Genomic DNA, 10,550 nt, shown 5'->3' with positions numbered 1-10,550 from the left:
TATGCATACAATTATGTAGAGTATATAATACTTGATAATGATAGTCATAATTATGTCACTGGTTTATGCATCTACTATACTATTTTTATCATTATTTCAGACTGTACTCTATTTACTTATTTAAAAAGTTTGATGTAAAACAGCGTTCCATGTTATGTTGACGGCAGCCTTGTACATCTCATGTTTACCACATTTCTGATTGCATCATTTCTTGTGCCTCATTTAGTCTTGTGTTGTTTCATAAATTTAGTGTAGTCTAAGTGTACAGCAAGTCTACAGTAGTGTAAAGTATGTCCTGGGTTTTCATGTTCATTCACTACTAAGTCACTGACTCACCCCAAGCAACTTCCAGTCCTACAAGCTCCATTCATGGTAAGCGCCCTATACAGGTGTACCATTAGTATCTTTTATACTAATTTTTTTAATTTTGTTTACTTATTTTTCAAGTACAGTTTTCTGTCTATTTCTCCCATCCCAGCCCAATCTGCCCTGTGCTCCCCACCTCCCTCCCATTTCCATCCCCCTTAGTTCTTGCCCTTGTGTCCTTCATACTTGTTCCTCCAAATCCCTCCCCTTTTTTCCCCTTAAATTCCCTCCCCTCTCCCCTCTGGTCACTGTCCCCTATTCTCTATTTCAGTGTCTTTTGTTTTTATTATGCTTGCTTGTTTGTTTTGTTGTTTAGCTTCCTGTTAAAGGTGAGATCATATGGTATTTGTCTTTCAACACCTGGCCTATTTCACTCAGCATAATGCTTTCCAGTTCCATCCATGTTGTTGCAAAGGGTAGTAGCTCCTTCTTTCTCTCTGCTGCATAGAATTCCATTGTGTATATGTACCACAATTTTTGGATCCATTCAGTTACTGATGGGCACCTAGGTTGCTTCCAACTCTTGGCTATTGTAAATTGTGCTGCTATGAACATTGTGGTGCATAGGTTCTTTGAAATTGATGTTTTAGGATTCTTGGGGTATAATCCTAGCAGTGGAATTGCTGGGTCAAAAGGCAGGTCCATTTTTATATTTCTGAGAAAATTCCATACTGTTTTCCATAATGGTTGTACCAGTCTGCAATCCCACCAACAGTGAACTAAGGTCCCCTTTTCCCCACACCCTCTCCAACATTTGTTGTTTGTTGCTTTGTCTATTATAGCCATCCTGACTGGTGTAAAGTGGTATCTCATTGTGGTTTTAATTTGCATCTCTCTGATAGCTAATGATATTGAGCATCTCTTCATGTGTCTCTGGATATTCTGTATGTCCTCTTTAGAGAAGTGTCTGTTCAAGTCCTTTTCCCATTTTTTTAATTGGGTTTGATGTCTTCCTAGAGTGGAGTCGTGTAAGTTCTTTGTATATTTTGGATATTAAACCTTTGTCTGAGGTATCATTGGCAAATATGTTTTCCCATACAGTTGGTTGTCTTTTTAATTTAATACTGTTTTCTTTAGCCATGCAGAAGCTTTTTATTTTGATGAGATCCCATTTGTTTATTCTTTCCTGTATATTCCTTGCTCTAGGGGACATATCGGTAAAAATGTTGCTGCGTGGAATATCTGAGATTTTCTTGCCAATGTTCTCCTCTAGGACTTTAATGGTGTCATGGCTTATATTTAAGTCTTTTATCCACCTTGAATTTATTTTGGTGTATGGTGTAAGTTGGTGCTCAAGTTTCATTTTTTTGCACGTAGCTGTCCAGTTCTCCCAACACCATTTGCTGAAGAGGCTATCTTTACTCCATTTTATTCTTATCAGTTTAATATCTGCTAAATCCACTATCTGAGGATAAAAATAAACAAACAAAAATTAGATAAACTCCAACTGAGGGACATTCTACAAAATACTTGATGAGCAGTCCATAAAAACCTGTCAAGTCATCAAAAACAAGAAAAAGTCTGAGAAACTGTTGCAGTCAGAAGCAGCCTATGGGAGACATGGAGTAAATATAATGTAGTCTTCTGGATGGGGTTGTAGAAAGAAAAAGAACATTAAGTAAAAACTAAGGAAATTTAAATAAAGTTTGGATTTTAGTTAATAAAGTGTTGATGTTGGACCATTAATTATGATAAATGTACCACAATAATGAATGATGTTAGCAACAGGGAAACTGGGTGTGGGTATGTGGGAAATCTCTGTACTATCTTTGTAGGTTATGTAAATCTGAAACTGTTTTAAAATTTTTAAAAAGTTTATTAAGAAAAGTCAAACCCCATATTCTACCCTGAGGAGCTACATTCTCTGAAGTGGGGGAGGAGCCACATAGTCTGGTGAGACAGGTCTTCTAAGCTCAACTCGACTTGGGCAGACATTGTTCCATGTCCTGATTCCTGCACAGGTCCTTACCCAGCAGGAAATTCAAGGGCATTAGGATTAGGTGCATTTTTCTTTACTTATTACTGTTGCTAGATTCTGAAGGTTTCCTGATATCTCTAGATATCTAATTATTTATTCCTAACCTAGCATCAGCCAGCCCTGCCACTTTCTGGAACTGTAATCACTGAGTTCCTGGCCTCCACTTTAGTCTCTTTGCTGTCTCTCACAATTAGATTTATTTCTAAAGAAAAATCAAAACATATTAGACCATAGAGTCCCTCTTTTGAGTTATTTATATAATGGAACAGATACAGAAAAATGGAGGTTTCACTGTTAATCTTAACCTCATGGGCAAACTGATCTCTGCAGTCCAGGATTCAAGCTGGCTCTTGGCCCCTTCTTGGCCAATGGGGCAATCCTGATAGCAGATCTGCTTTAGTTTTCATGTGGTATGTATACACTCAAAACCATAAATGTGGGCACGTGTGAGAGTATGTGCATGTGTATATACATGTGAGGTTTTAGTCCAAAACCTATTTAGATCTTATTCTTCTTTTACCATATACTATTTTTTCTGAAGGGAAAATTTGAACAGGTTAGAGGAGCAACTATTGGCTAAAAATACACACTTCTGGTTTTTTAAACATATTAAACTATTTTTGAAAAGTTTTGGAGTAAATGTAAAATAAAAATCTTTTTCAGTTTCTTATAACTGGGGCAATAAAGCCTCTAAAACTCTTCTTTTCTTAGAAGAAAAGAAAGCCTATGTCTGATCCATTGGTTAATTCAGCAGAGTGTAAAAATAGAATTAATTTTGACTTTTAAACCTTGGCCTATATTTGCCTTTAAAAAAAGTCAGATTTTTCTTTACAAAAATGAAATTGATAATATGCATTTGAATGAACTGTTGACTATGTTAAGTGATTTTCATTTGGGTGATTTGGTAAAATTTGTAGAACCAATCTCCAAGAAAACAATCCAAATTTAGAACTGTGCTTTGGGTAATATGTTCTATGCTTTCAAGAAAACATATTTACTCTAGAGCTTGTGAAAATAATCCCTTGGTGATTTCAACAATAATAATAATAACAAGGATTTTTTGAAAACATACTGTTGGTACAGAAGCATAGAATTTTTGCCTCTTCTGACTGGTTATATATTTGAAAATATCCATGCTGGCAATATATTATTTTTTTCTTTTCCAAAAATCATTTTAGACATTTTAGGCAAAAATAAAAGAACTCAATTAGCTCATTCCTAAAACAATCCACCAAATCTAAGGGTGGGCTTGATTTTTTTTCAGTACAAAGAAGTTTTTATTGACACCGTAAGAAACATTGTTCTTGCTCTTTATTACAAAAGGACTAAGTGGTTCTCAAAGCAAAAGTCAAGTCCATTTGTGATGGCTCCACCCTGGGCTGGAGGTGGGCATGGGACATTACTCCAAAGGCAGGGAGCTGCAAGGAGGGCCTGGGGCCAGAAACTATGTCTACAATACTTTTTAAAATTTTTTAATTTATTTATTTTATTGATTATGCCATTATAGTTGTTCTATTCCCCCCTTCATTCCCCTCCACCCTACCCCCGTCCCCAAGATTACCCCCCCCTTTAGTTTATGACCACGTGTCTCAAGTTCTTTAGATTCTATATTTCCCATACTATTCTTGCCCTCCCCCTATCTATTTTCTACCTACCGTCTATGCTACTTATTTTCTGTACCTTCTCCCCCCTTCTCCTCCTCCTCCCACTCCCCTGTTGCTAACCCTCCTTGAGATCTTCATTTCTATGTTTCTACTCCTGATCTAGCTGTCCTTTTAGTTTGCTTTTGTTTTAGGTGTGGTTGTTAATAACTGTGAGTTTGCTGTCCTTTCAGTGTTCATTTTTTTTTAACTTATTTTTCTTAGGTAAATCCCTTTAACATTTCATAAAATAAGGGTTTGGTGATGATGAACTCCTTGAATTTGATCTTATCTGAGAAGCACTTTATCTGTCCTTCCATTCTAAATGAAAGCTTTGCTGGATAGTTCAATCTTGGTTGTAGGTCTTTGGATTTCATGACTTGGAATACCTCTTTCCAGCCCCTTCTTGCCTGTAAGGTCTCTTTTGAGAAATCCACTGACAGTCTGATAGGAAATCCTTTGTAGGTGACTGTCCCCTTAGCTCTTGCTGCTTCAAGGATTCTCTCCTTCATTTTAATCTTGGCTAATGTAATGATGATGTGCCTTGGTGTGTTTCTTCTTGGGTCCAACTTCTTTGGTACTCTCTGAGCTTCCTGGATTTCCTGGAAGTCTATTTCCTTTGCCAGATTAAGGAAATTCTCCTTTATTATTTGTTCAAATAAGGTTTCCACTGGTGGCTGTGCCTTTCTCCCTTCTGGTACCCCTATAATTCGGATGTTGGAGCATTTAATGATGTCCTGGAGGTTCCTAAGCCTCTCCTCATTTTTTTGAATTCTTGCCTCTTTACTCTTTTCTGTTTGGCCATTATTTGCTTTCTTCTGGTCCACTCCATTGATTTGAGTCCCAGTTTCCTTTTCATCACTATTGTTTTCCTGTGCAATTCCCTTCATTTCAATTAGTTTAGCCTTCATATGTTCCTCTAATTTGTGACTAAAATCAACCAGTTCTGTGAGGATCCTGATCACCAGTGTTTTAAACTGTGTGTCTGAGAGTTTTTCTATTTCTTCATCGCTTAGATTTATAGGCTCTGGGGCTTTGAGATCTTCTTGAGCCAGTTTTGGTCTGTTTGCATCTGTTAAGTATGAGGAGCGGAGCCTTGGACTCCCAGGTCGCTGGGTTGTGACGCTGTATGTGGGGGCATGGTCAGAGCGAGGAAAGGGCGGCACCCTCTGCTGTTTCTGGTCACTGGGTGAGAAGCAGAGCCTTAGGTGGTTCACCAGGGCTGGGCCACTCAGAGTCGCTGGGTTATGTATGTCTACAATACTTAAATGTATTTACATGTCTTCTTTCAAAAAAGAAATACACATTTTATTTTTTAAATCTAAAAATGTGGAAAAAACAAACTTGTATTTTATCTTACATGTTTGCAGAATACACAATAGTAACTTGTCAGAAGAGAGCATTCATCTATCAATTAAAAACAGCATGGGAAACAAGGTTACAAGATAGCTCAGACTCTGCTACAATTGTCTACTCTCAGCTAACTGGGGAGTGCATGGTGATGAGCTCTGATTGGGCAACACCAAATTGTCCCTTCCATCAACACAATTAACATATGATAAGGCACATACATCATAAGAATAAAAACTGTGGCTCAAGAGGATGAGCAAATGCATGAGGAACAGAGTCAGTCTAATTAGTTCTTTAGAAAATAAAACAAAATGGTTTGACATATAAAAATATTTAACAAAGATGTAAAACAGGAATACCATGTATGAGCCTACATTATAAAGTAGGATGTGACACCAGTGAGTCAGTGGAGAGAAGAAAGTTGGAAGACACTTGGGGAAGGGGGGAGTGCATCATGCCACAGGAGATGCCAAGCCTAGAGAGATCCATATCCAGACAAAACACTTCTAGATGGCCCAGAAAGACCTTTCTATCACTGACCGTCACAACAGATCCATCCTCCTGAGATTTCCAGATTGAGGGAAGCCACATATTGAGTTGAAATATGAGTGTCTCCTGTAAATCTAAAGGCAATAGCAAGGAAAAACAGCTTGAAAAGAAAAAGTAAAGGAACAGGGCAACCCAGAGAATCATCTGAAATCAAAGGAAAAAGCAGAGCAGATGACAATAGTGCTTATCCCAATCGCTGCCCATCCTTCCATGTGGAGCGAAGATGCTATAGGAAGTTAGGGGAATTGAGAAATGCCAGTCAAATTCAGGAACAATAAGGAGAAAAGAACTTAGAGAAGGACAGGGATTGGGCCAAACCACAAAAGCATGAAAGGTAAGACTAGACCCTGGGGATTTTAAGGTTCTTGGAAAAAAAGAAGATTTAGGGAACAGATCACTGATTTTGTGACTCAATCACAACCTCTTTCAGGAATCCAGAAAAAGCCTTGCTTTTCCCACTGAAAAGTGGTAGAGACTTGACTCTACTGAGCTTAGATCAGTAGCTGTTTTTTTGCTTCTGGGATCTGATCCAAAGCAGATGCATTTGTTGATTTAAAAGAAGATGCTGCATGTGGGAGGATGGCAGGATGTGAAGGAGAAATCTCAGCAGCCATCTACTAATTTCAGAAACATCCATTCAGTTGAAGACAAAATGAATTGTCTTAGCCACAAAGCCCCAAAAGGAAATTTACCTCCATGCTGAGATACTTGGTCTGAGAGAACATAAACATCAGAAAAATGAGCTGGTCTTAATGTTCTATTATCTAATAATATTTTATTATACCTGATTTTGTCTTTCTAATGCTAACTTAAATGGAAGTAATAAAGGTAATAAAGGGAAAAAGCCACACACCTGAATCATGAATCGCTTTGGATAAACCCAGTTCCAAGATCAATGGGAAATGTACAGCAAGTGGTCTCAGATGTTAATATTTTAATAGTTTATATACTTTTTTAAAGTAAAATGGTAGATAATCCATATACTCTGTGTACACATAGTATGTTTTTATGTGTACTTAGAGCACATGGGAAGTAGCTGCACTTTTAAATTATTTAAGTGTGTTAATCTAAAACAAAGGACAGGTTAAGCCCACATTAAGGACTTACTTCAGAGAACATTTAACTTCTTAAGTAGAAGTTGTATAGAACATTTAACTTCTTAAGGAGAAGTTGTGTAGAATAGATAGTGTGTAAAGGGGCATCCATACAGCTACTAAACATCCCACCTAGTCTCTGAAATATCAGAAATGGTTGAAGCAATTTATTCTAATTATCATTATATGTGAGTTTTTTCTGTTACAACTAAATTTTATAAATCCCTAAAAATAGCATGTTTAGCATAGTAGTCCTTCACTATAGTGGGGTTAACGTATGTTAATGACAGATAGTTCTGGGGTTGTTTAAATACTTACGTACTTAGAATTATATATAATCAATTCTCAGTTATCTATGATAGTGATAGACATGGGACTAATTAACAAGTACAGAAAAACCATAAATATATCCCAAATCAATTGTACCCAACAGCTTCAATCTATAATATACCTAATTTACCAGATCAAATGAAAGAAGCAACATGTCTGAGTGTCATCAACTGGCTTCCTCTCTCTCCCTGCAATGCTGAACTGCACTTAACTCTCATGAACAAAAAGGGAGAGGAGGAAAAGTAAATAACTGAGAACTGACCATAAAGATGTAGGCTCCCCTGCCACAATGTATGCTATGGGAAGGAAGAATTTTAACCCAAACTGTGAGCAAATTATTTAATTTTAAGAGCCAGAAATTTCTACTTGTGGCAACTGTCAAAAGTATGCTCTGAACTGAGTTAGGGATGGGAACATGCCAAAAATCTGGGATCTATGTTACAGTTCACCCACAAAAGGTTCTTACATTCACTAACCATTCTTGTACCCAGTATGGGAATTAGAAAAACAAACAAGCAAAAAAAAAACCAAACAAACAAAGCAAACATTGAGCGTAGGTAAAGGAATTTTAAAAGGTGGACATTTACTCTTTTGGTTAAAGGCATATCAACACCTATTTCCTTTGAGTAACAGAGAAACATGTCAAATCCTTTCATCTGACCTGCCATCAGAAAGAAGAACATGCACATCACACATTTACAATGATTTACTAATAAAGGGGGCAGACTAATGGTTGTTTTTTTTTAAAGAGGGTGGTTCAAGTGTAGCAATACTGACTCAAACTGAAATGGAAGACAGCTTCTCCCTAGAATACTTTAGGATTTTTCAGAGTCCTTTTCCATAGAAGGAATGGAACACATCCCAGTTAGTTTAAACACATCCCAGTTAGTTGAGATGCGATTGCTAAAATACATACAAACTAAAAAAAACCAAGCCCTACTGACTAAATTTAATTTTCTCAACTCCTAAATGTTCATGTTTGTTGGCAGTCCTTTTTTCCTAGTGCCTACCGCATAACTGCAAGGAATTTGCTTTCTTCTGCAAGGGAGATCAACAAACTCATGTCCCCAGTGGCCATGTTGGTGGTGCTTACAGACAGTCCTGGCATTGGGAAAGATGTTCTTAACATCATGAGGTGGGAAGAGCTATGGGAAAGATTCTGAAGGATATTTGGGCTCAGGGCCCCTGACATCAGGCTGGCACGGTCCCTGTCATCTATGATGGCATCAAAATCAATCTGCACCCCTTTCAGTTCATGGCTATTGAGACTGTCAACTGTGCCCATCACCTGGGGAAAGTAATTCAGAGTTGTTGGTGCTGGCCCCTGGTAGCAGGCAGTTGGCTTCTGAAATAAAGAATGAACCGGCTTTTATGTCTTGCTGACTGCAGCAAGTGGTTTGGTCATAGAACTGACCAGAGTAACTCTGCACGTTAGAACAGAGTTGATGGGGCTACCCTTACATCTCCATCTTGATGCCGTTGACCCTGCAGGTCTGACCTATGTCACTTTGCTGCAGAGTGAGGCCGTCCCTCAGCATAGCCTGGCACCTGCTGTTTCTGTAACCAGCACAGGCAGGGAGCTCCTGACAGCTGCCAGACTTGACAGCTGGCCCCCAGTGCTAGGGGCCCCTGGCAGGCTGCTCTCTGACCCTTGATATACATTGATATGTGAGGTGGTGCTAAATTGCCCTGGCATCTGCTGCCCCAGGCAGTCTGCCCCCCAGTAGTGCATGCTGTTGCTGAATAGCTGATGAGTCAATTTCTCTGGTCCCACTAGGTATCAGATTGGTGTGCCATTCACTGTGCTGTCAGCTGATTCATTGGGCACCACTGACAGGCAAAAATTTTGCTGGCTCCCATTTCCTTGCATGGTGGTGCTTCTCAGTTTTGCCACTTGAATCCCAGTACCATAGACACTGTCCAGTGAGCCAGGGACCCTGGACTGTCAGTTCCCATACTGCTGGACTTTATAGGGCTGTTCATGGAAAGCATTTCTGTTGGTGCCAGTTCCACAATTGTGGCCCAACAGGTGCTCTGGCCCACCACAGGTTCTGTACTGTTCCCCAAGGGTCTAATAGACCCCTGCTGGGCCAGTCCCTTTCCCCAAGGGATTCTGTGGGTGGGAACCCATGTTGCTGTATAATGCAAAGGCTCCAGCTGGCTGAGATGTGGATCGCTGGCCATATTTCAGCCTAGAAGAAGACAGGTTGGCACTGCCGGAGCTGACCTTGTTTCACTGAATGGGCACATCAGCTCTGCTGGCTCCAGGGCAAGGCTGCTCCAGCTCACCATACTGTGGGTTGGCATGGCTGTCTGTCAATCCATGTTGGTCAAAGTCACCATGCCCACTTCCCAAGTTGGGTCTGTGGAGCACTTTGCTGTCATCAGAGAGGGCACTCTGGAAGTGCTGTTCATACTCGCCTTGGTTCTGGGAATTTAAGTACTGCGCCATGTCATCAGGCAAGAAATCCTCATTGGTCAGGCTGGTCAGGTTCATATCAGTCTCCATGGTCAGGGACTCCAGGGTGACATTATCAGCAGTGCTCGGAGGACAAGGAGGCAAATGGAAATGGTGGGACTAGTCACCCTCAGGCCATGTGTAATTCTGAAGCACTAAATTATGCTTTTCCAGGGATTAAGGTAAAATTGGAGGGTTGAAGCTATTCAAGCTGTTGAAACGCTGTACCCTGGGCAATGAGAGGCTCTACGAGATAATCATCACTGGGTCCCTGTCTCTTTTCACACTGTGTGTCCTGAGGCAGAAGAGGTCGCCAGCTATAACTGTGGGCTCTGCCATTGCTACATCTCTGGGGTAGGTAGATAGGGGCAGGGCCCCCACTGACTCCCTGCTGTCCACAAGCAGGGTCATAAGGATGGGTTTTAGAAGTGAAAAAAATATTTGGAATTTGAATATATTGTGTTGTATAAAAAATTTGGGGTGCCTTTCAAAAGTACTATTTTTGAATGCTTTTCAGTAGTCAGAGGCAAATCATGCCTGATGTTTATTATAACTTCCATTAAAGCAATTTAACAAGAGTATGATCACTCAAATGTCAAGGAAAATGACATTTGAACCTTCCAATTCATTTTAATTTCTTTTGATTTTCAGCATTGAGAAAAGTCAAAAGCATGGATGAATCTCACAAACATAACATTGATCTAAATGAGCCAAACACAGGATATATCATGTGATTTTATTTGTATAAAGCTTAGAACAAGGCAGAACTAATAATCTATGGAGTT

General features: G+C 39.4%; 1 pseudogene; it reads right to left on the bottom strand.

Moving 5' to 3' along the window:
- Positions 1 to 8,313: 8,313 nt before the first annotated feature.
- LOC119055153 (transcriptional activator GLI3-like) lies at positions 8,314 to 10,176 on the bottom strand (annotated as a pseudogene).
- Positions 10,177 to 10,550: the final 374 nt, after the last annotated feature.

Source organism: Artibeus jamaicensis, unplaced genomic scaffold (genome assembly GCF_021234435.1).
Source record: "Artibeus jamaicensis isolate MK-2021 breed Jamaican fruit bat unplaced genomic scaffold, CSHL_Jam_final contig_399, whole genome shotgun sequence".
NCBI lineage: Eukaryota > Metazoa > Chordata > Mammalia > Chiroptera > Phyllostomidae > Artibeus > Artibeus jamaicensis.
Note: the sequence above shows the minus strand (reverse complement) of the source record. Positions and strands in the feature narration are given on the sequence as shown.